The sequence below is a fragment of the Pinus tabuliformis genome, chromosome 8 (genome assembly GCF_031772625.1).
Source record: "Pinus tabuliformis cultivar Carrire ecotype Pingquan chromosome 8, CPIR1, whole genome shotgun sequence".
Taxonomy (NCBI): Eukaryota; Viridiplantae; Streptophyta; class Pinopsida; order Pinales; family Pinaceae; genus Pinus; species Pinus tabuliformis.
This window is the reverse complement of record NC_142294.1, coordinates 1,411,895,489-1,411,922,695: the sequence shown is the minus strand read 5'-3', so window position 1 is coordinate 1,411,922,695 and position 27,207 is coordinate 1,411,895,489. Positions and strand designations below refer to the sequence as shown.

The following is a 27,207-nucleotide window of genomic DNA, read 5'->3' as shown; positions in this document are numbered from 1 at the left end:
CAAGGACTAAGTTCAGCAGAACTTTCCTCATCTCATGGAAGAACTCAACGCAATGGGGACCATTACTTCCTAAGGGGTCAGGAATGATGCTGGTGGATATTGGTGGCCACCCACCAAATCCACTTGGACCCCCAACATTTTTTCTTTCAGCTCTCTAGTTTCCTTAATTGTAGCATAGTTTACCATTTTTAGCAGTTTTTTGGGTCCTGAACATCAGAAGCCATTTTGAGGCCCTAAACAATGTTTTTTTGGGAAACCTGGGAGCAACATGGGTATATGGATTGATATTTCTCTTCCCAAAGTTGTATTTCTTAGATATATCTTTCTAACGAGATATTGAGCGCATCAAATGGAGATCGTATGCCAAAGTTATGACCCCGGGAATTTGATGTACCAATTTACCCAAACGGGGCCCACAGTTTGGCGTTTCATCTTCTAGGGTTAGGTTTTTGGATGTTTAGGGCTTTCTATTGTTTTTTAACAGTAAATAAGCCTTCAAGTCTCATTGTAACACAGTTCAAAGGCATGTATCTGCCACATCTCTTCTCAGAGATATGCTACCATCACCCTAGCTACTTTATTTCCATTATTGTTTGTAAGCATATTTCAGTATTTTACAATAACGAAATGAAGTATTATTTTTGCTGCATCTCTATATGTATGGTTATATCTGTAATTTGTTGCATTTCTATTTAAATCAAGACCAGTGGTATCAGAGCAGTCTGCTCTTTCTTTATCTTTCTTTGCATGTCGCCAACGAGGTTGGGATATAAGGAGTTAGGGCTTGAACTGGTCGAACCATTGCAAGAACAGCCTCGCAAATCCCGATGGACTCCCATGGCAGATGAAAACAAAGATAAGGGGGTAGGAGATGCTATCAGAATATTGCTCGAAGAGGCCCTCGACCAACAAAGGAACGCGTTCATGGACAACTTTTCCTAAATCGTTCAGCGGCTACCCAGGGGTGACACATCTACCTCCAGAAGCTACTTTGGAAGTGCCACACCCTTTAAGGTACAAGTTAACTTTGAAATTCCCATATTTGAGGGTCAGATAGATGTAGACGTTCAGATAAATGGTTAAATATGCTAGAAGGGTATTTTTTTGTTCATGATTTTTCGGCTGGGAAAAGATTATTTTCCCTCTTCTCAAAGTTGCCCCGCACCTCAAGGACTGGAGGGAAACCTACTATGAGAATAAGGATGAAAGTGTTCCCTCATTGTTTTCAGCCACACCCACTTGGAATTCATTCTAGACTGCCACCAAGGAGCAGTACTACCCTGACGGAAGCTATGAGGATCAACACATAAATTGGTCCATGCTGTGGCAGGGAAGGGACCAAGACGTGCCAAATTTTACCAATATTTTCCATACCCTTCGTGAAAAGTTAGGTATCAAGGATTCAGAGCAGCATTTGGTACTAAAATATCATGGCTGACTCCACAGATACAACCAGGAACAAATAGAATTCCTGAACATCTCCTCGTTTGGCACGGCATACCGATATGTCGTTAGGATCGAGCAAAAGTTTAAATAGAAGAAGTGAGACTTTGGATCTGTGAATCTGAAGTAAGGGAAAGGTTCCCCCAAACTGTATAGCAAAGGACAAAGCCAAGGCAGGGCAGCCCAAGTAAACCCACCAAAGCTGCAAGCAAAGAATAGTGTTGCGAAACCGAAAAAGGACATGGGAAAGTAGTGTGAGTTCCATAAGAGCTCCACTCACAACACAAGTGAGTGTCGGGCTAGGAAGTCACTGGTGGCCGAGCTAAAGGTTTCAGAATCAGATGCATTTTTCGACTCTAATTCAGAACCCGATAAGGGGAATGACAAAGGAAAGTAGATTATCGATGTGAACCCCAACGCCACTATTGCCACCATGAAGATCTAGAAGGAGGAACCTAAAGATCCAAAGGACTGGGAGTGTCTCTTCCACTCCCAGATGTGGGTAAAGGGCTCCCTACTACAGTTCATTGTTGATAGTGGGAGCCAAAAGAACCTCATTTCGGCAAAGGTCGTGAAGCGGTTGGGCTTACCGACCACAACACATCCACAACCATACACCGTCGAGTGGCTTCACCAAGGACGAGATCTTCGCATGAGGCAGAAGTGTCGCCTTCCATACAACATCAAGCCCTTCATGGATGAGGTATTATGTGACGTTGTTCCCCTTGATGTTTGTGATGTATTATTAGGACAACCATACTTGTCGAAGCAACATGCTATGTATGAATAAAGGCTCTGTGTTGTTATTGTTACTTTGGGAAATACGTTGTACAGGATACCGAAGCTAGCATCGCCTACCGCCATCTCTTTGGTTCCTGTAAAACAATGCAGTAAGCTCATTTCCACAACGGGCAATTTGTTTTCTTGATGATGCACCCTCAAGGAAAGAAGAAGACGATGGCCACGACCTCCAGACATGGCCCCTCCACACAATGACTAATGATGGACAAGGTCGTGGAGGAGTATGAGGACATCTTCACCTCCCCTAGAGCGGTTCCTCTGCACTGTTGTTGTGGGGAAAAATGCCTATGCAGGACGATCCTATCCACCTAAGGTGTGACAGTGCCTTAGCAACAAACAGAGACAGCTATTCTGGTATTCTTCCTTTATGAAATGTGATAGAAGAGAGAGATAAATAGACTTACCGATGTCTTTCGTTTGTCCCTCGATCCGGTCTCTCTTCTCTTTGGGAGTTCACAGCTACTTGCCTTCTTGCTCGTCCAGCTTCAATAGATTCCTGCAAGATCACAAGAGAACAGCTACTTGCGACAAGAGAACAGCTACTTGCGACAAGAGAAGAACTCTACACAAAGACAGATATTCACATTCATAACTGATTTAGGATTAGAAATAAATCAAATACACTAATGCAATCATACATCAAAGATACACCAATGTATAGGAGAAACCAAGATAGCTTTATTGATGAATAACAAGGTTCAGGAAGAGATACAACCCAGAGAGGCCCAATCCAGCATCTCCTTCCCAGCAAATGATATTCCTATCTTCACCTCCCTTCAAAGCATTAAGCACCCAATGATCTCAGTCTCAAACCAGCAGCAATTCTTTGCAATAACAAAATTCCAGCCTCTAGATCTCATGGAGGAGAGATCCATATATAGATGTTTGGAGAGAGGATGAGTCAGCTTGAGATCTGACTAGTGTCCTCTCCCTCTGTCAGTTCTTGATTCCACTTGGAGGTTCTTGCTTCCACCTGGAGATTTGGAACCTCTTACTCATCACCAGTGGAATTCCCTAAGGCAAGTGTCATTTTGGAAGCTTCCTGGGTTTTGACACCTTGAGGAATGAACTTGCCACATGTCCAATCTCACTCAGCGCAGGTAGCCAGTGTTCCTTTTGACATTCAACGCAGGTAGCCAGTGGAGCCATTGACATTCAGCGCAGATAGCCAGTGGAGCTGTTGACATGATCCTGAATTGACTTGTTTTTGAGCAGTTTCAGGTGGAGAACTTCTATGAATTGCTGTGGTTTGTTGGCCTTGTTCCTCTAGGGGTAGGAACAACATGTTTAGGGACTTTGGATCCCTTAGATTATGGACATTTCATGCTCAATGCTGTAAGGCACAAAAATGTCTATAACAGTTGCCCCCTAAAGTATGAGGCCATTTATCGGGTGAAATGCTTTATCCAGGAGGGTCCGAAGTTCATCCAAATGCTGGGAGGAGACCTGTAATACAATACAATACAATACATTATTTTTCATACTGCTTTCATGATCTAGCTGAGGCGGGCATTCCCATGCTCAGCTTTATAAATTCATTTTTCTGTACATAGAACAGACAATCGTCTGATGGTAGACTGATAATTTTGATGAAATTATCATCCTTTGAGTAGGATGATTATCTGCTGCAATGATGTACATGTCAATGTCTTTATCTTTCCTGAATATATATCGCAGCCCGGATGGATGAAACTAGATCCGGGGTCTTCAAACTCGTTCGATCTTCACTCTAAGTACAAGTCGATCCATGTGAGAATTTTTCTGAAGTCGAACATGGAAAGACATCGCTTGATTACCGGTCAATGATGTAAACCGTTAACAAGCGCGAGAGGAATCACCGATAATGATAATGACCCTCAAGGTACTGCAGTACAATTCACGTGGTGTGAATAAAGGACTTGGCATCAAACACCACGCAAAATCTTTCGGTCGAAGGTCATTGATGTATACCTGTCACCGGAAGTGAGAAACTTGCCATTGAGGTATGCAAGCTTCAAAGTACTGAAGGGGTTGTTGCTAGATCAACTTCTTGGCTAATGAGCTGATGTCGACAAGAAGCGATCCGTCAAAGGAGGGCCTTAATGAATCCCACATCAGTGACACGGAACGGAGCTAATGATTTTAATGGAGGTGAAAACGATCTGTGACATATGATTCAGGGTGGCGGTCATGAAAGGATGAAAGATAATGCATGGCAGTGGATGGGACACGGTTGACTTTTCTAAACGACTTCTCTTGAACATGTGGCGACACTGATGTGATGGATCGGTAGCATTACCCCAAATATGGATGGTATGGCGAGACCATGGATGTGACCGGTGAATGAAACAACCCAACCCGATTGTGGTACGGAGGAAAAGTGTCATGTTCAAGAGCGACTTGCTACCATCAAAGTTCTCTTTAGTTTCTCCCAATTTTTCCCCAGTCATTGCTGACCAGTACCTCTTTATTTTTGTCAAGCTTGAGGAGGATAACATATGCTTGTTCTATAACCTGCCCTTCAAGCAAGCCCATCACTATGTTTTAACGAGCCTAGCGATAGTGAAACTCGTTCTCATCTAAAGACAAGTTTGTCGCTATTTAATGATTTTAACGAGTCTAACGACAAGGATAACTCGGTCCTTTTCATTTTTAGAGAGTCTGAAAAGGTACATAAAGTTAACTCCAAAAGTCCTTTTTCGTCATCTAATCCCTTAGGTCCGAAAAAGTATAAAACAATACAGAAGGGATGAGTTTTGGATAGTTTTAACGAGCCGAACAAAACAAGCGCTCGATCTTTTTGTGCAATAATCCCTTAGGTCCAAAAAGATTAAAATCTAGAGGAGGGATAGCACTTCCTGTCGCTTTAACGAGCTGGAAGGCCAAAACTGGGCAATCTTTTCATATTTTACGAGTCAGTTGAAAAGAGCTTAAAGAAGACTCGTCTTTTGAGGAACGAGTGATAAACAGGGTTAGCAGCTGATTCCAGGTACAGGTTGGAATTTTCCAATCACGGCAGTGTTACAAGGATGGCTAGGTGAAATCACTCTTCGCAGCTGTTCCTCAAAATGGGTAAACAATCATATGGAGGTGAACGATCGGCCAAATGAAAAGTGGAGGTGACGGTGCAAACACGACCAAGGCTTTAATGGCTGATAATGTTACATTCACAGTGGTTATTTACCGGGTAGTTCATTTTTTAGCGAGCTTAAACGCGGATTGAAACACTTGCTCGATCTTATGTTTATTTTTTAACGAGCATGAACTATGTGCTAAAACTGCTCGGATCTTGCGTTTATTTTTTAACGAGCATGAACTGTGTGCTAAAATTGCTCGATGATAAGTTTGCATGCCCCCAGCATAACAACGCAAATCGAGGTGCATGCCCCCCTAGCTTTATTGCATTCAACTTGGTGGTTGGAATGAAGGTTTACCTTTGAGATTTGGAAAGGAGATTGTTTCATTTTTTAATGAGGTTGACACAGTAAAAGAACTATCCTCATGACTCCTTGTTTCATTTTTTAACGAGGTTGACACGAGATTAGAACCGTCCTCGGAGCCCACTATATTTACAGTATTTCTATTAGGGCGATGATCCAAGCTAACGAAATGTTTAGGAATCTTTTGAATCCATTAGATATAGAAGATTTCATATTGTAGGTTTCCACTGTGGCCACTTCCGCCAGATTACTTGCAGGCGGTAGGGAAAAAGTACCCATTAAGGTAGGGTCTTTTAGGAGACCTACTCCAATATTTTGAAGTGAATGATTGCTTCCATGGATCATTGGAATGCTTCCCGTAACTTGTGAACTATCGGGGAGGAAAGCTTGTTGGTCGACGACTGTAATTCCTCCTTGAAAGGGAAATGCAATCTTCCTGAAGTAGGTCGACACAACTGCGGCCATGGCATATATCCAGGGCCTTCCCAGTAGGATGTTGTAATCGAGGTTTCCATCAATTACTTCAACATCAATTCCTACTGTTTTGCCCCCTAGTTCAACTTGCAAGTTACTTAAAATCCCGTATGGAGTGTATGATCGTCCATCAAATGCTTTTAACGTCGTTGACGATCTCGACAAGGGTGGTGAGCCTAAATTCTTCTAGCAACTCATCGACATAATACACGTAGATGCCCCCTCATCAATAATTGTTCGATGAACATTTTTGTTGAGGGCTTTCACTTGAATAAGGAAAGCTAGTTGAGCTGGTAACTGAGGTTCATATTCTTTATGATCAAAGGCCACAAGATTGGAATCCATTGGGCCAATCCCACCTATTGCTGATAATAAAGCTTGCTCTTGGGAGGGGCAATTTTGCGGTACCTCAAGTGTCGACATAGCGGACGGTGATTGGGCCAGGTCCTCTACTATATTATAATTCTATGATACTTTGGCACGAGGATTAAATGTCGATTTTTGTACTACTCCCTTTGGCGACTTTATCATTGGTTCAGGAATGATGGGTGGCACAACTTCGGTCAAAGTTGTCGTCGAACTACTAGGTTGTTCATTAGTCTTGTTATTCGACAGTTGTGGATTCCCGTAATCTTTATTCCTTGTCAAAGCATCATTCTGCTGCTTTGAGGTAGACAACATAAGCACTTGGGATCGGGAAGCCTTTTGATTAGCAACCAGTTTGGTTCCCGGTCTTGGAAACGAATCAGTCAATACTGCTGGGGTTTTTGAACTCTTAAAGAGTTTCTTAACTTCAGCTATATGTGGACAATATCTCGTCCAATGATCCTCATCGCATATATGACACCCCGCGGGGGGTTTCCTTTTTCTCTCTTTCTTTTTCTTCTTGCCCCCTGGTTGCTTCAGTTGTTTGCCTTTTTCGATCGACATGACATTTACTTCCGAGGCAAGAAGTTCCTCATTTGCATTTTGACTAGAAATCTTACAGGCCTTTTTAGATGTAGCCTTTGTCGATTTCGTATCTGTTTTGCCAATCACGCCATCGCCGGCGTGAGAGTCATTGTTTGATTTAGGAGGAGGAGGAATTGAGAATTCCGGTCTAGGGGCGTCAGGTATTTTGTCGTAGAGCGTGCCAGACTGAGTATAGACCAAGTCTAGATATTGTGCACGAGCGATAACTTGCTCTTCCGTTACGACTCCTCCCTTTGCCACATCTTCCGTTATAGCAGGAAGTAACGACTTGATAAACCATTCAGCTAATAGCTGATCGGGAACGTACGTTTTTACCATCCTACGACGACGTCGCCACTCATGTATATGATCAGATATGTGAGTGGTCGTTGTCTGTTTGAAGTTGGTTAGGATTTTCGTTCCCGTTTCATACCTTATCGGTAATTGAAAATGGGTTAAGAAAGTCGTGGCTAAGGTACTGAAGTTGTTGAACGAAGCTCTAGGCAATTCAATATACCATTTTTCCGCTGGACCAGTTAACGTCCTCTGAAAAAGGCGAAGCCTAATCGAATCATCGTTTAGGGTGTTTGATGAACACCACAGATGAAATGTCATCACATGATTCGACGGATCTTCACCCGGATTTCCATTAAATTTAGGAATATCTGACGGAAGTTTATGTGGAATCGCTGGCCACCAAGGGGCATAAGAAATTGGATCATTCGTCAGCCGGTTTAGATCTGGTAATTCTAGAGTTGCTACAAAGGGCAACTGTTGATTCAGGTTAGGCGAAGCATACCCAGGATAAGATGGAATCGCCTGAGCAGTGGGTCTTTGCGTACCAGCATAATGTATTTGATGCTGGCAACTTTGACAAGGTTGATGGGCATAACCATTATAATATGGTTGTTGATTACCGCTTTGGAAATGCGATTGCCCATTACTTACAAAGACTTGTTGCTCAGGTCCTTGATATGATTGCTGGAATGGGGGTTGTTGAGTTTGAACCAGCTCTGGTTGTTGAACCATTTGCTGTTGACCAATACTGGATGATTGACCAAGATGAGGAGTCACAGTACTTGTTTGACCCTGAGTCGCTCCAGATAAGGAGGCACTAACCTGAGGTTGTGATTGAGTCATTGAGACAAGAGGCTGTTGTATTGCAACCTGAGGCTGTTGGGGTTGACATACAACAGGTAGCGCTTGTACTTGCGATGCAGTAACCATAGCAGGTATAGTGGGAATATTCGACACAGGGTGGACTGGTTGCATTGAATATACAACCCTTGGTTGCTGAGGCAGTATTGGTACCCAACCGCTGGATGTAATTCCAGTTTGACCTGAACTTTGTTGTAAACTCCCATATGGTTGTTCTCCGGGAGGGAACAATGAAAAGGCATACTGCCCTCCATATGGTGGCAATCCAGTACTTAAAGGGTAGATTGGCCTTTGAAGACACATTGGATCAATTTGTTGAGTTTCAACACAAGAAATACCAGATGATAATCCGGATGAAGAAATAGGAACTAACCATGTCATCGAAGCAGTCCCTGATGGGACTCTGGCTTGTTGTTGATAAATTTCCGGGACAGATGGTATACCATCGAACATCGTTGGGGTAGCAGCAGGAGGCTCTGCCGCTGCTGTGTCGGATGACACAGTCCTGGATGTCGACGGTTGTTTAGACATATCTAGCCTATCCAAAATCTTTTCTAGCGATTCTACAAGAACTTACGATGCAAAGAGACTAACTTCGAAGATCAACGAGGGAATGGTGATGATTATTCCGTTTAAAATAAATTTTAACGACGCTTAGACACAACCTGCTTTTTCAATTTTAAAGAGTCGAGAAAAAGCAAAAGATGACTCTAGTCTCCTTCGATGTTTTAACGAGCCCGAAGTGACAAATGCTCGGATGGACTTTTTCCGTTATAGAGTCTGAAAAAGGCCAAAAGGAACTGCTCTGGAGTTCTAGGCAGAGGGTGTGCCAAACTTTTTGCAAAACCGCAGAATGCTTTTTAAGGTATGGGCGGTTGATCTTCCTGAATGCTATGTTCAGTGCATTGCGATCAGTAGGGCGGCCGACACGGCTTCCTAAGGATAAAGGTTATATTCCTATAGGGGTCTCCCAATATATACACAACGGTATGTGGGAGCACAATTCGTACTAGCGCTATCATCCCTCAGGAGGAATCACCCACCTTCCACGAGATCGACAGTCACTAGGCTTAACGACGCCGGAACATGTCTCTAGCCTAGACCTCTATGTTGTGCGTTATGTTGCAAAGCGTTGTTAAGTTCATTCAATTTATTTTAGGTTGATCTTTTTTAGAAGTTTGCCTTTCAAGGTTCACCACGAGATGTATGGTACAAATTCCTAAATGCAGTCTAAAGATGATAAGCAAGCTTTATATCTTTTCAACTTTGAAAATCCTAGCTACTAAGGGAAAAGAAAGACACCATCTTTTCTCAAAGAGCAATCAGCACACTCTAATGCACTTTTCCTAAATCAGACATGCAAACTATCAAAATGCAAATGCACAATGCAGGTGTTTGTTTTCCGCTTTCTTAGTATTGATGCCTACAAAGAAAGCTTTTTGTACAACTTTGAATTTGCTTTTAAATGACCAATACAAACAAGTTTACTTTTTCGAAATCAACAAGGGTAGAAGAGATTACAACACTTTGCGACTTTCGGAATGAACACTTGTTTCGACACTTAAAAGAGACAAACTCAAACCAATAAGCAAAAGCAAATGTATAATCAACTGTAAACAGCCAATGAACTCTCTCCTAAGATCACAATCAACAGATCTGAATCAAGGGCTACAGGATGATTATTTCACTCATGCAAAGGAAAACTGTAAATGATGCCACAAACACATAAAAACACTCACAGTCTTTTTGTACAAAAGGAGGCGAAATCTAAGCAGAGAAAAGGAGTTATCAGACTGGTACCTATGCTGGTTACAGGCTGCAAAAATCAGAGATCAAAACAAGGCAAAACAGAGCAGAGAACCCCAGCTGCACAAGGCCAAACTGGTTCAGCGCAACCTCAACACAGGGGTTTTGACTACCTGCATTGAAATGCAGAATCCCTTCACTGGGTCTGCGCTGAAGGAGAAACTCTCGTTTCCCACAGGTTCTGGGTCACAGATTGCTATTTAATTCACTGTTTCAGGCCAAATCAAAAACACAAGCAAGGTACAATCAAAGGGATGCTTTGAGGGGGTACTAAGATCTATCACAAAGGATCATCAAATCATTTGTGAGTCCATTGTTCAGATCATAGACAAGTCCAGTGATTGGATCAAAGCAGCAACTGTCTACTTTGCATCCGGGAATAGCAGATGCAGTTCGATTGTTGCTGTCAAGTCTATGAAACAAACAATGATAGAAACACAAATAAAATGACTAAAACAAATCTTCCCCAGTGGAGTCGCCAATTTGTTGTGGGGAAAAATGCCTATGCAGGACGATCCTATCCACCTAAGGTGTGACAGTGCCTTAGCAACAAACAGAGACAGCTATTCTGGTATTCTTCCTTTATGAAATGTGACAGAAGAGAGAGATAAATAGACTTACCGATGTCTTCCGTTTGTCCCTCGATCCGGTCTCTCTTCTCTTTGGGAGTTCACAGCTACTTGCCTTCTTGCTCGTCCAGCTTCAATAGATTCCTGCAAGATCACAAGAGAACAGCTACTTGCGACAAGAGAAGAACTCTACACAAAGACAGATATTCACATTCATAACTGATTTAGGATTAGAAATAAATCAAATACACTAATGCAATCATACATCAAAGATACACCAATGTATAGGAGAAACCAAGATAGCTTTATTGATGAATAACAAGGTTCAGGAAGAGATACAACCCAGAGAGGCCCAATCCAACATCTCCTTCCCAGCAAATGGAATTCCTATCTTCACCTCCCTTCAAAGCATTAAGCACCCAATGATCTCAGTCTCAAACCAGCAGCAATTCTTTGCAATAACAAAATTCCAGCCTCTAGATCTCATGGAGGAGAGATCCATATATAGATGTTTGGAGAGAGGATGAGTCAGCTTGAGATCTGGCTAGTGTCCTCTCCCTCTGTCAGTTCTTGATTCCACTTGGAGGTTCTTGCTTCCACTTGGAGATTTGGAACCTCTTACTCATCACCAGTGGAATTCCCTGAGGCAAGTGTCATTTTGGAAGCTTCCTGGGTTTTGACACCTTGAGGAATGAACTTGCCACATGTCCAATCTCGCTCAGCACAGGTAGCCAGTGTTCCTTTTGACATTCAATGCAGGTAGCCAGTGGAGCCATTGACATTCAACGCAGATAGCCAGTGGATTTGTTGACATGATCCTGAATTGACTTGTTTTTGAGCAGTTTCAGGTGGAGAACTTCTGTGAATTGCTGTGGTTTGTTGGCCTTGTTCCTCTAGGGGTAGGAACAACATGTTTAGGGACTTTGGATCCCTTAGATTATGGACATTTCATGCTCAATGCTGTAAGGTACAAAAAGGTCTATAACAACTGTCAGTTCAAGCACTCCATCAATCTGACCCTAGGTGCGCCGCTACCTAATGGACCAATCTATTAGCGCTTCGTTCTGAAGAACGATGAAATCAAGAGGCAGATTCAAGAGCTGCTGCAGAAAGGTTACATCCATTTGATTTCATCACCCTATGGGAGCCTCATCATGTTGTATAGAAGAAGGATGGGACTTGGAGACTCCATGTTGACTATCGGACACTGAACAAGATCGCTATCTGTAATGGTACCCAATCCCACAGATTGATAACCTCCTGTAGCAACTAAAGTGGGAAAATATTTCGAAAAGATCAATTTGAAGTCAGGATATCACCAGGTACCAATAGAACCCTCTGATGTGTGGAAGACTGCCTTCAAATCCAAGGAAGGCATTTTCCAATGGTTGGCTATGCCTTTTGGATTGTGAAATGCTCCTGCAACCTTAATGAGGCTAATGGATGACATTTTGCGGCCATTCACCAACTCATTTGTAGTGGTATACTTGGAAGACGTCCCGATCTTCAGCCAGAGTTGGGAAGAGCACCTCCACCACATCTGACAGATTCTCCAAACACTACAGTTACACAAGTTATGTGTTAATTTGGAAAATGCACTTTTGGCATGACCCAAGTTTAGTATTTGGGATACATTATTGATGAACGAGGGGTGCATGTGGATCCACCCAAGATCCAATTCATTCGGGATTGGCCATCTCCAACCACTCTAACAGAGCTCCACAGCTTTCTAGGTCTTGTCAACTTCTACCGCAGGTTCGTGTTGGGATTTTCTCATATGACTTGGCCCTTGAGTCATGTCACCAAGGGAGGAGCGAAATAAATTTTTTTTTGGTCTGAATCTCAATATAAGGCATTCACAGAGTTGAAATATCACCTTTTCTTGGCAACAGTGCTCGCATTACCAGACTTGCAACAACCATTTGAGGTCAAGACAGATTCCTATGACTATGCTATTGGGGCAGTCCTTACTCAACACGGGCATCCAGTGGCATATCATAGTGAGACACTTTCATACACATTCCGGAAGTATCCTACTTATGACAAAGAGATGTATTCTATTGTGCAGGCCTGCCAACAATGGAAGCATTACATTTTGGGGAAGGAAATGGTCATCCACACAGACCACCGACCCCTGCCTTTCATATAGACCCAAGGGAAATTGCAGAAAGATCGCCATCAGAAGTGGTCCACATACCTACAATAGTTCCATTTGAAAATAAAGTATAAGAAGGGTAGCACCAATAATGTTGCAGATTTCCTCACTCGACCATCGATCATGCCGTTAACCACCGTGCTCAACTCTTGTGGGCACGAGACTTTTGATTGGCCACTTCTCTACAAAAGAAACCCAGAATTCAGCCACACATACCATACGCTCTTGGAGGGTCAGCATGTTCCAGATTTTCACCTCCAGGATGCCCTGTTATGCCACCTGGGCCACCTTTGTGTTCCTTCAAGAGAGTGTGCCAAGATGATTTGGGAAGCACACTACAATCGGGTTGTTGGGCATTTCAAGGTCGAGAAAATGGTGGGAGTACTGCAAAAGTACTTCTATTGGCCGAATCTTCGACACGATGTTGGAAAGTACATCAGATCATGCACTGCATATGCCATTGCTAAACCGACCATCAAGAAGAAAGGCCCCTATACGTCGTTGCCTACTCCTAGTCAACCATGGAAATCCATCTCCATGGTTTACATGTTGGGCCTTCCTTCTATTAAGCATCGAAACGATTGTGTTTCTGTGGTTGTCAACAGGTTCTTGAAGATGGCCATTATGGTGGCCTGCAAGAAGAATATCATATCAAAAGCCACTCCTAAACTCTTCTTTGAATGAGTGTGGGTACACTTTGGGGTCCCACATTCTATCATCTTAGGTCAGGACAAAAAGCTCCTCAGTACATTTTGGTCCAGTCTCTAGTCGATGCTGGACACCATACTCACTAAGTCCATAGCCTTCCATCCTCAAACTGATGGCCAGACAGAGTTTGTCAATAAGATGATCGTACACATTCTTCGAATGTACAACTCAAAGCATCCATGAAAATGGGATGAGAGCCTCCCTTATGTTCAACACAGCTACAACCGGGCTCTCCACAGCTCAACTGGCCACCGCCCTTTCTAGGTGGGCTTGGGATTCCAGCCACTATGTCCCATTGATGTTGTGATGCCATTTGCAGCTACTCACACAAATTCGGCTCATGTCCAGTCTGAAACAAATAATGCAAATAGCTTCATTAAGCACATCCAACATATTCACCAGCAGGTCCATGACATTCTAGAGAAATCAAATGCCAAGTACAAGCATTGACATGATCAACATCGGGTGCCACACAATTTTTACGTGGCTGACAAAGTCTGGTTGCATTTGCAAAAGGAACGTCTTACCGGAGACTATCGAAAACTCAGATGACTCCGATATGGTCTTTACACCATTACCAAGGCTGTGGGAGATAATGCATTTGAGCTCAACATCCCCCCATTTCTTGGCCTGCACTCAGTGTTCAATGTGGACCGCGTTCAACCATACTTTCAACCATTACTAGACACATCCGACATTGCATAACAGCTCACACACATAGAGTTAAATCTAGATTGCATGGAACAAGCTGCAACTGATCGGATCATGGACACATAGATCAAGCACAGTCACCAGCAGAATATCCAACTATATCGAGTTGTCAAAGCAGGCTAACTCCTTCACCAGGTTAAGTGGCTTACCAGGGACCAAGTTCAGTAGAAGTTTCCTCATCTCATGGAGGAACTCAATGCAATGGGGACCATTGCTTCCTAAGGGGTGAGGAATTATCCAGGTGGATATTGGTGGCCACTCACCAAGTCCACTTGGTCCCCCACCATTATTTCTTTCAGCTTTTCAGTTTCCTTAATTATAGCACAGTTTACTATTTTTAGTAGTTTTTTGGGTCTTGAACTTCTGGAGCCATTTTGAGGCCCTAAACGACATTTTTTGGGAAAACTGGATGCAACATGGGTCCATGGACCCATGTTGCTCTTCCCAAAGACGTAGTTATGAGATAGATCTTTCTAATGAGATATTGTGCACGTCAAACGAAGATCATATGCCAAAGTTACGACCCCGGGAATTTGATGTACCAATTTACCCAAATGGGGCCCATAGTTTGGTGTTTCATCTTCTAGGGTTATGCTTTTGGATGTTTAGGGTTTTCTATTGTTTCTCAACAATAAATAGGCCTTCAAGCCTCATTATAACACAGTTCAGAGGCATGTAGCCGCCATATCTCTTCTCAGAGATAAGATACCATCTCCTTAGCTAGTTTATTTCCATTTGTGTTTGTAAGCATATTTCAGTATTTTATAGTAATGAAATGAAGTATTATTTCTGCTGCATCTCTATACATATGGTTATCTCTATAATTTGTTGTGTGCCTATTTAAATTTGGATCATATTTTGATTTTGTCTTCCAACTCCTAAATTTTTAATTTGCCTAATATGGTCTTTATATCCCTCTTTATGTTATGTTTGTTGATTGAAGATTCACTAATTATGCTGTCATGTGACTACAATAATAGATATGCTTGAAAACATTGAAATTAGAGAAAAAAATGCAAGAAATGAAGCCTACAAAGAAGCTGAAAAAAAATTGGGATCTATGAAGACATGTAAGGTAGATAGTTATTGGATAATCAATTTTTTGAATGTTTTAATTTTTAGCTTACAAATTTCTCACTATTTTTTGTTGTGACAAAATTCAAAATGATATGAATATTGTGCAATTAATTCTTCCTCAATATGATGACCCTTTTGAGGAAGTAAGCTTTTCCCTTGATGTTCTTATGTAGTACTGTTGAGATATTTAATATGTTCATGCTTTTTCCAAAATACTCAAGTCTTTAGCATTCATTTTGTACCAAGTTTATATGAAAATTTTACAATTTTATTTTTTGGGGGTAATTGTAGATCAAATGTGAGGTATAAATGAAGAATCCCATAACAAACTAGATGATGTATGCTAGATTTATATTTTTTATAAGTATTTTATAGTAGGCAAGTGTGTGTGTTTTTTAAATGGAACTACTTCTATTGACTAAGCAATATGGAAATAGAACCGGTACTTCTATAGTTAGCTAACCAGTGGATTCAATACTAAAAGACTATGCAGTAACTAGTTGACCATGATTATTGATACTTCGTGCTTCGTACTTGTTAGGAAAGGCTTGTGTTCAGAATTTGCAATAAAATATAACAAATTAATTTCATAGCAACCTACAACTTTATGAAGAAAAACATTTTACTTCTAAACAACAATAGAGTTAAATGATTGTTTCATTGTTGGCTGAATCAGAGGGTCCTCTATAGGATTCCATATCCCTAGTTATTTTTCCTTCTTTCATTGTAAGAATATTTTTTCCAAGTTTTTCACCTGCAAAAGCTCTAAAAAATTCTACATAATTAAATATAAGATAAGATAATTTTATTAATGTACAATAAATGATAGCAAAAGTGGGTCAATGGGGATAAAATAAAATATAGTTTGTGTAGTTCAAAGTGGGAATGAAAAAGCAACTTCGATCTCTGAGCTTCCATCAATAAGATAAGATCTAATACCTAAGAATCGAGTCATAAAGAAATAAATAAAAGGACACATTCATGAAAATTTGAAATGAACTAAATACATAAGTGAAATCTCCATCTCAAACACTTGGGAGTTGATACCATTCCAATGCTCCTTTTTTTCATGCAGAATTGATTTTCCATGAAACATCCTAGCTATAGTCTATTGAGATATATTAAAATGGAATTCCGGGGAGGCCCAACTAGTGTCGACCAATCATAGGATAATCTAAGAAACATGTTATTAATGCAGAGGCAACCTACCTTAGATGTCACGACGGGCATGATCTGTCAACTCCAGAAAGTTCTCAAAGTAGAAATTTATCTTAGGGTTGAGTCCTAAAAGAGGTGCAATAGAGCGATTTGGATGGATTATCTATCAATATCCTCCTTCATTACTCTATCAAGGTCCTATTTAGACAATAGAAAGTGGCCTAGAGTGTCTAGACAGAACTTGAAAGTGGGGAGGCAATCAAGAGAGTTGGCCATAGATTAAAGCACCTTGGAGGCATTATAAAATCAACATTGAGCTAAAATAGTAGGGCTTGTAGAAATGTGGAACTCTAAATAACAGAGTGCAAGATAAGCGTACCATGGTTTCCTTGAAGTAGAATCCCCAAGGGTTCGAACACTGAAGGAAGAGACCAGTCTGAAAAATGGTCTCCAGGTGCAGAGCACATGCTTTAAAATTTTCTTGGATGATGGACTAAGGATATTCTACATGCGTTGAATGAAAACATTGTAACATAAGAAATTGTACTCATTCCATTCAAGCCTAGTGAACTTGAATCATGTTATTTCCCAAACCTTGGACCAATAGAGGACTTTGTCTCTAATTATCATATCTGAGAGGTGATTTTTTGATGTGATTTCCTAAATGTATTACGGAAGCTCTTCCTCTAGAGTGTTGGAAAATATAGCTATGTTCGGTCTTCATTAATGTAGTTGGGTCATTGTGTAATGTACTTGTCAAAATAATAAGGAAAAGAATTATTATTATTATTATTATTATTATTATTATTATTATTATTACAACTTATTAAAGCATGGATTTCATGCTTGGGTTTTCATTTTTTAGGTCAAAGTCACCATTGAGGACATCTAGGATTTATTTTGAGTTAATAGATTCATTGTACTTTTAAAGAGACCCTTCTTGGGCTTTTGAATAATGTAAAAACGTTCAGTATTGAGTCAAATATGAATTATGTAACCTCCACACCATGTCAGCCTAGAAGAAGATTAGGTTGGCCTAAGGACCCTATTCGACCTACATGGAACCTATAAATACAAGGTCATCGAATTCATTTAGAGCATAATTCTCACACACAAGTTCAATTTCTATTGTATATGGCAAAAGGTGTGAAATTCTCTTGTAGCTGGGAAGAAGTGCAAAGTTCTCTTGTAGTTGGTAAAATGTGCGAAGTCTATTGCTGGGAAGCCGAAGTGAATGCTAGTTTTGTGAGGTCTAAGGAGAAAAGGAAAATCAAAATTTTGGTGGTTCTCTTTCTCTGTTTTGTTCTCTAGATTGGGAGATTGAAGTCTTCCAAGTTTGTATGTTGTCAGGAGCTGCAAGTTGTCGTCAGTTGCTGCCTAGTCGAAGCTATTGGAAAGAGGTTGAAATTCTGGGAGGATGAATTAGTGTGGAGGAAAGTTCTTTTATTGGTATAGGGTGAAAAGTCTCAAAGAATACTATTGAAAGGAAGAATTTATTGACCGGGTTTTCCCCTCGAGGGGGGTTTTTCCTTGGAATTGTGCTTAGATCTGGTGTCTATTATTTTATGTGTTGCTGCTTTGGTAATTTCTTGATGGAGTAAAAGAAACAAGATATAAAGAATCATAATAATAAGAAACATCACAAGTAGTTATCAAGAATTAGAAAATATTTTTTCCTTTATGATTTTCTAACATGGTATTAGAGCTTTGGTAAAAAAGAAATAAAAAGAAAGTCTAAAGCACTAGATCAAGGAACCAGTCAAAGGGAGTATCTCAGGAAAACAGTCTATTTTATTCAAGGAAGATGTCTAACACAATCAAGGGAGTAAACAAACTTGAAAGGGCCTCTAACTTCAGGTCCTAGAAGAAGAGGATTGATATAATCCTTGAAAAGAACAAGGTACTAGACTTGGTAAGAGGAAAAGTAAAGAAGCCTACAGAGGATTCTAGTGATGCTGAGAAAGTGAAATAAAGTGAAAACTAACTTGTTAGGGTTGAATGATATGGTCTAAAATCCTAAATCTTTGAATTTTTGGTAATGTTTTGTTTGATATGTTTCTACATTGGAACCCTAACTCATTAGGGCTTGGTGGAATGTGTGAGCAAGACCCTTATATTGTCTTAGAAATGTTTTCCTTGATATGGGTGTGTTTGTTTGATAAAACCCTAGTGTAATCAGGATTTTGGTAACATGTATTGATCATTCTGAAGTTGGGTTTGACTAACACATGATTTGAAATGTCTTTGCTTTACATGATACTGAAATCTGGGCATATATAGATATGTTCTTTTGGTTAAAACCCTAGCTTGGTTTAAATATTGTCAGACTTATGACATGCTTAGGCGTGGTTCTGAACTCCTAGATATGTATGTTGACCTAGTTATTGATGGTCATACATTTTAGGATTTAATGAAATTCCATGTTTGAGATTCTAGGATGATGATATTTTGAAATCTATAGTTTTGCATCTAAACCCTAGTCGTAGTTAAATTTTCTAGTATGTGTGATATAAAAATATGAGATCTATTTATATAGTGATTGTTGAGATTGTGAATATGAGATTCTGAGGTTTTGGAGTTGAACCTTAGTAGAATTACAAATATCTTATGTATGATGAATATATGATAATTTGAGATTTGTGTAAGATTGTTGGAATCTGAGTTTTTGGTTCGGATAGATGGTTGATCGGAAATATAGGGTTTGGAAGTAACCCTAGTGGAATATGGTCATGTTAGTGACTAAGTTGTGATTGGTTTTGATTGATTCCTTTGAATGAAAACTAGGATTTGATTGAAAACCTAGTAAGAAGTATAACATATGAATTATGAAAGGTTGTTGGATTCTTTATATTTGTTTAAATTGTTTCTAGGGTTCGTTATATGTTGTAGTAAGGCATGTCATGCCTTTGGAAGACACATTGAAACCTTAGATGTAATGAAAGTTATTATGAAGTAGTCTAGCTTTATAACTAAGTCCCTGCAAGATGATGAAGAGTATATGTATCTTGTTTGTGATTAAGTCTGGATATCTAATATATATAATATTATAATGCTTATGTGATTCTAATATGGTTAACTTCATCCTTCTATAGATTTGGTTGTACTTGCTATATAAGTTGTGCATGTACACAGCCTTCAACTTGGTGAAGGTGCTCGAGGTGACAAGCATGATGAGGATGATAATAAATCTGATGAAATGGTTGGAAGCTATGAAAGATTCTTCATTTTTTAAAAGAAGAAGTTGATCTCCTGGAGGAATCTTGCATAGAAGATATCTCCCTAAGATTAAGAGGGAGTCTGAATGAAGAGGTGATTCCTAGTTGAGAGGGAGGGCATAGCTTGCTTTTGGTTGAAAGAATTTATTTCAGAGGGTATGTTGTTGGATGAGAAGTAGGAAAGGAAAGGATATAATTAAGGAATCGTCTACCAAATACTTGATTGGTAGTCCCATTAAGTTGAGGAACAACATCTAGAATGACCCTGAAGGTTTGTATTTAATTATGTACATGTGAAAATATATTATTGATTGGTTTTATGTTTGTATAGGTGAATCTCTAGAAGTTTTTTATAGCATTTTGATTTCCAATTAGTTTGATCTAGAGAGATTTATTTTCCTTGATATGTTGGATCACGGGGTGTTAAGTCTTTGCAAGTGAAACATTGCCTAGGAGGACATCTGACTGGCACATTGTTTTGATGTCTAGAAGTTGGAAAGGTGGTATGATCATAGAGCTCTGTTTTTAGATACACACCTGGATTTTTTTTTGGCTTGATGGTTATCAAGTAAGTCTGATGGTACCTCGAGGGGTTGGAAGCTTGAGTCCATCTTAGTCCCTCCTAGATAGAGTTCGCTAGTCAGGAATCTAGTTCGTGGCATTGTGGTGCCTAATGATACAAATAGAAAATGGCATCAACCCATGGTATTCATCCACCCATGGTATTTATCCACCCAGGGTATTGTAAGTGACATCCACCCATGGTATTCATTCACCCATGGTATTGTGACATCCACCCATGGTATTCATTCACCCATGGAATTGACTCATGGTATTGGGACATCCACCCATGGTATTCATTAACCCATGGTAATGTGACATCTACCCATGGTATTCATTCACCCTTGGAATTGACTCGTGGTATTGTAACTGAAAAATACTATAAGTAACAAGTTTGTAAAAGGAAAGATTCTCCACCACAATGTAGTCCTTACAGTTATTATCTGTTTTAATAAAAAGTTTCTTTGTGATTTTGTTTATTGAGCATTCTCCTCTTCTTCTTTTGACAATTCAATTTTTCAGTCATGGGGGCCTCCCCCTGAGATATGGATTAGTGGTACCAGAGTAGGTTATGATTCCATGGGAATGAGGGTTTGATGCATATTTCAGTTTCAAATTTTGTAGCAATATTCAACAAATTCCAGGCATGTGCTACGTCCTCCACAGAGCATTTTCTTGGGCCAAGCAAGAATTTTTTTTCTTTTCTCATTTTTTTGCAGGAATGTTTTTGGGTGGTGAGTTTGCAGACCAAATTTGAAATTTTTGGAGAAAAATTTATGAAAAAAATAACATATCTGAATCCTTGTGAAAAAATACCGAAATTCAAGAAACAAATCAGCCTAATCCGAGTTCAGATGAGGAAGATATCGCTGATCTAAAAATATCTATGTTATAGAAACATTTCTGATGGCAATTCGTGGACAGTGGCTCTCCTATCTATTTTCTACACTTTTGGTACATTATTTCATAATATTGATTCTAGGTCTAAGCTCCCCTCGAAAAATTGTTCAATTTCATAAAAAACATGGGTCGAATCGGAGTTTGGATGTGGGAGATATCGCTTATTTAAAATCAGCTATTTTTCCAGAACTTTTGTAATGGTGGAAATGTTGCAGTGTGAATCTGAGATTTCAGAGTGTCCAGATAAGGATTTCCAACACATGGGAAGATGCAATATGGTCCTTCTGTTTCCAAAAACAAGATATAATAAATATTATGTGTTATATTGATCGAGTTATGTCCATTTTAATTATGGACCATCAATCGAAGTGGGTTCCCCTTAGAGACGTGCCCTCCCACCACACTTTAGTAGGCACCTGCTTCACATTCAATAGTTTCAACATAGCAGCATTTAGGTTGGGTTCTTTGGAGATGTGCCCTCCCACAAAAGGCTATGTAGGCACCTGCTACTTCATGAACAACCAACATCATGGTTATGGGTCAACCACACAAAATCCTTCTCATCGAAGTCCATTTGCTAGGCCACACACTGTTAGTATCACAGTTGGCCATGAGCATTACAGAGTATCTCTATCCTCGGATCTTCGTTTTCCATGGTTATGGGTCATCCACAAACCCACACTTCATCGAAGTCCATTTTCTAGGCCACACACTGTCAATATCATAGTTGGTCACAAGCATTATAGAGTATCTTTATCCTCGGATCTTTGTTCATCATGGTTATGGGTTATCTACCAACCCATAGTTCATCAAAGTCCATTTGCCAGGTCGCACACTGTCAGTATCACAGTTGATCACAGGAATTACAGGTATCTCTATCCTCGGATCTTTGTCCATCATGGTTATGGGTTAACCACATAATACCCTTCTCTTCAATGGCTCTTCATATTCAACAAAGGCTTCAGAGGAGGGAACTTCACGCAATGGTGACCATTGCCTCTTAAGGAGGGAGGAATGATATGAATAGAAAATGGAATCAACCCATGGTATTCATCCACCCATGGAATTTACCCATGGTATTGTAAGTGGCATCGACCCATGTATTTATCCACCCATCGTATTGTGACATCCACCTAGGGTATTCATTCACCCATGGAATTGACCCATGGTATTGTGACATCCACGCATGGTATTCATTCACCCATGGAATTGACCTGTGGTATTGTGACATCCACCCATGGTATTCATTCACCCATGGAATTGACTCATGGTATTATAACTGAAAAATACTTTAAGTAACAAGTCACATTTTGTAAAAAGACAGATTCTCCACCACAATGTAGTCCTTACAGTTATTATTTGTTTTAATAAAAAGTTTCTTTTTGGTGTTTTTTATTGAGCATTCTCCTCTTCTTCTTTTGACAATTCAATTTTTCAGATCTTGGAGGCTTCCCCCCAAGATCTAGATCAGTGGTATTAGATTAGGTTATGATTCCATAGGAATGAGGTTTTGATACATATTTCAGTTTCGAATTTTGCAGCAATATTCAACAAATTTCGGGCATGTACTATGTCTTCCAGAGAGCATTTTCTTGGGCCAAGTGGGAAAATTTTTCTTTTTTCATTTTTTTGCAGGAATGCTTTTGGGCGTCGAGTTTGTAGATCACATTTGAAATTTTTGGTGCAAAGTTTATGAAAAAAATAACATATTTGGATTCCTTGTGAAAGAGTACCCAAATTCAAGAAGCAAAATGGCCTAATCAGAGTCTGGATGAAGGAGATATCACTGATTTAAAATCAGCTATGTTACATAAATATTTCTGACAACAATTCATGGATGGCAGCTTTCCTATCTGTTTTCTGCAGTTTTGGTACATAATTTCATAAAATTGATTTTAGATCTGAGATCCCCTCAAAAAATTGTTCAATTTCAAAAAAAAATGGGTGGAATTGGAATTTGGATGTGGGAGATATCACTTATTTAAAATCGCTATCTTTTCAGAACTTTTGTGATGGCGGAAACGTTGCAGTGCGAATCTGAGATTCTAGACTGTCCAGATAAGGATATTCACATGGGAAGATGAAAAATGATCCTTCTATTCCCAAAAACAAGTTATAATAAATATTCTGAGTTATATTGAACGATTTATGTCAATTTTAATTCTGGAGCAGCAATCGGAGCGGGTTCCCTTTGGAGACATGCCCTCTCGTCCCGCTTGAGTAGGCACCTGCTTCACATTCATTAGTTTCAACATAACAGCATTCGGCTTGGGTTCTTTGGAGACATTCCCTCCCACCACAAGCTATGTAGGCACCTGCTACTTCATCAACAACCAACATCATGGTTATGGGTCAATTGCACAAAATCCTTCTCATCGAAGTCCATTTGCTAGGCCGCACATTATTAGTATCACAGTTGGTCACAAGCATTACTGGGTATCTCTATCCTTATATTTTCATTTTTCATGGTTATGGGTCATCCGCAATCCCATAATTCATCGAAGTCCATTTACTAGGCCACACACTGTCAATATCACAGTTGGTCACAACCATTACAGGGTGTCTTTATCCTCAGATCTTTGTTCATCATGGTTATGGGTCATCCACAAACCCAAAGTCCATTTGCTAGGCCGCACACTGTCAGTATCACAGTGGGTCACAAGAATTGTAGGGTATCTCTGTCCTTAGATCTTCGTCCATCATAGTTATGGGTTAACCACATAAAACCCTTCTTTTCAGTGGCTCTTCATATTCAACAAAGGTTTCGCAGGAGGGAACTTCATGCAATGGGGACCATTGGTTCTTAAGGAGGGAGGAATGATCCGAATAGAAAATGGCATCAACCCATGGTATTCATCCACCCATGGAATTTACCCATGGTATTATAAGTGGCATCCACCCATGGTATTGTAAGTGACATCCACCCATGGTATTCAGTCACCCATGGTATTTTACCATGGTATTGTGACATCCACCCATGGTATTCATTCACCCATGGAATTGACCCATTCTATTGTGACATCTACCCATGGTATTCATTCACCCATGGAATTGACCCATGGTATTGTCACATCTAGCCATGGTATTCATTCACACATGGAATTGACCCATAGTATTGTAATTGAAAAATAATATAAGTAACAAGTCGCATTTTGTAAAAGTACAGATTCTCCACCACAATGTAGTCCTTATAGTTATTATATGTTTTAATAAAAAGTTTCTTTGTGGTTTTGTTTATTGAGCATTTTCCTCTTCTTGTTCTGACAATTCAATTTTTCAGATCTTGGGAGCCTCCCCCCGAGATCTGGATCACTTGTATCAGAGAAGGATATGATTCCATGGGAATGAGGGTTTGATGCATATTTCATTTTAAATTTTGCAGCAATATTCAACAAATTTCGGGTATGTGCTATGTCCACCACAGAGCATTTTCTTAGTGGTTAATTTTTTTGGAGGAATGTTTTTGGGCGGCGAGTTTGAAAATCACATTCGAAATTTTTGGTGTAAAATATATGAAAAAAGATAACATATCTGGATTCCTTGCGAAAAAATACCCAAATTTAAAAAAAAAAGCGGCCTAATCGGAGTCCAGATGGGGGAGATATCGTTGATCTAAAATCAGTTATGTTACAAAAATGTTTCTGACGATAATTTGTGGACAGTGGCTCTCCTATCTATTTTTTGTAGTTTTGGTACATAATTTCAATAAATTGATTCTATATCTGAGCTCCACCCAAAAAATCATTCAATTTAAAAAAAAAATGGGTCGAATCGGAGTTTGGATGTGGGAGGTATCGCTTATTTAAAGTCAACTATTTTTTTAGAACTTTTGTGATGGTGGAAAAGTTGCAGTGTGAATCTGACATTCTAGAGTGTCTTGATAAGGATTTCTAGCACATGGGAAGATGCAAAATGGTCCTTCTATTTCGAAAAACAGGTTATAATAAATATTCTAAGTTATATTGACCGAGTTATGTTCATTTTAACTTTGGAGCATCAATCGGAGCGGGTTCCCTTTGGAGATGTGCCCTCCCACCCCACTTTAGTAGGCAACTACTTCACATTCACTAGTTTCAGCATAGCAGCATTCAGCTTGGGTTCTTTGGAGACATGCCCTACCACCCCAGGCTATGTAGGCACCTTCTACTTCATAAACAACCAACATCACGGTTATGGGTCAACTACACAAAATCCTTCTCATTGAATTCCATTTGTTAGGCCGCACATTGTTAGTATCACAGTTGGTCATAAGCATTACAGGGTATCTCGATCCTTAGATCTTCGTTTTTTATGGTTATGGGTCATTCACAAACCCACACTTGATCGAAGTCCATTTTCTAGGCCATACACTGTCAGTATCACAGTTGGTCACAAGCATTACAGGGTATCTCTATCCTCAGATCTTCATTCATCATGGTTATGGGTCATCCACAAACCCACAGTTTGTCAAAGTCCATTTGCTAGGCCGCACACTGTCAGTATCACAGTTGATCACAAGAATTATAGGATATCTCTATCCTCAGATCTTCGTCCATTATGGTTATGGGTTAACCACATAAAACCCCTCTCTTCAGTGACTTTTCATATTCAACAAAGGCTTCATAGGAGGGAACTTCATGCAATGGGGATCATTGTTTCTTAAGGAGGGAGGAATGATCCAAATATAAAATGGCATCAAACTATGGTATTCATCCACCCATGGAATTTACCCATGGTATTTATCCACCCATGGTATTGTAAGTGACATCCACCCGTGGAATTTGTCCATGGTATCATGACATCCACCCATGGTATTGTGACATCCACCCATGGTATTCATTCACCCATGGAATTGACCCGTGGTATTGTGACATCAACCCATGGTATTCATTCACCCATGGAATTGACCTATGGTATTGTAACTAAAAAATACCATAAGTAACAAGTCACATTTTGTAAAAGGACAGATTCTCCACCACAATGTAGTCCTTACAGTTATTATCTTTTTTAATAAAAATTTCTTTGTGGTTTTGTTTTTTGAGCATTCTCCTCTTCTTCTTCTTACAATTCAACTTTTAAGATCTTGGGGGCCTCCCCCCGAGATCTGGATCACCTAAATTGTTCAAAGACAACTTGGATAGATTTACTTGGCCAGGAATCTAGTCCATGGCATTGTGGTGCCTAAAGTTCTTCATAGTTCATATATTTTTAGATATTCCATTGTATTTATACATTATGGATACCTCCATAGTTAAGAGGGAGTGTTGCAAAATGTAACTATGTTCAGTCTTCATTAATATACTTGAATCATTGTGTAATGTACTTGCCAAAAGAATAAAGAAAAGAATTATTATTATTAATATTGTGACTTATTAAAGCATGGGTTTCATGCTTGGGTAACCATATTTTAGGTCAAAGTCGCCATTGAGGACTTCTATGATTTATTCTGATTTAATAAAGTCATTTTACTTTTAAGGAGACCCTTCTTGGGCTTTTGAATCATGCAAAAAGGTTAAGTATTGAGTCAAATATGAATTATGTAACCTCCACACCATGTCAGCCTAGAAGAAGATCAATTTGACCTAAGTGACATCCACCCATGGTATTTGCCCATGGTATTGTGACATCCACCCATGGTATTCATTCACCCATGGAATTGACCCATGGTATTGTGACATCCACCTATGTTATTCATTAACCCATGGAATTGACCCATGGTATTGTGACATCCACCCACGGTATTTGTTCAACCATGGGATTGACCGGTGGTATTGTATACTGAAAATACTATAAGTAACAAGTCACATTTTGTAAAAGGAAAGATTCTACACCACAATGTACTCCTTACACTTATTATCTATTTTAATAAAAAAATTCTTTGTGGATTTGTTTATTTAGCATTCTCCTCTTCTTCTTCTTACAGTTCAATTTTTTAGATCTTGGGGGTCTACCCCCAAGATCTAGATCACTGGTATCAAAGTAGGTTATGGTTCCATGAGAATGACGATTTGATGCATATCTCAGTTTCAAATTTTGTAGCAATATTCAACAAGTTTCAGGCATGTGCTATGTCCTCCACTGAGCATTTTCTTCGGCCAAGCAGGAATTTTTTTTCTTTTTTC

General features: G+C 39.7%; 1 pseudogene; it reads left to right on the top strand.

Moving 5' to 3' along the window:
- LOC149240862 (SART-1 family protein DOT2-like) overlaps positions 1-27,207 on the top strand; it is a 183,818-nt pseudogene that overhangs the window by 102,938 nt on the left and 53,673 nt on the right.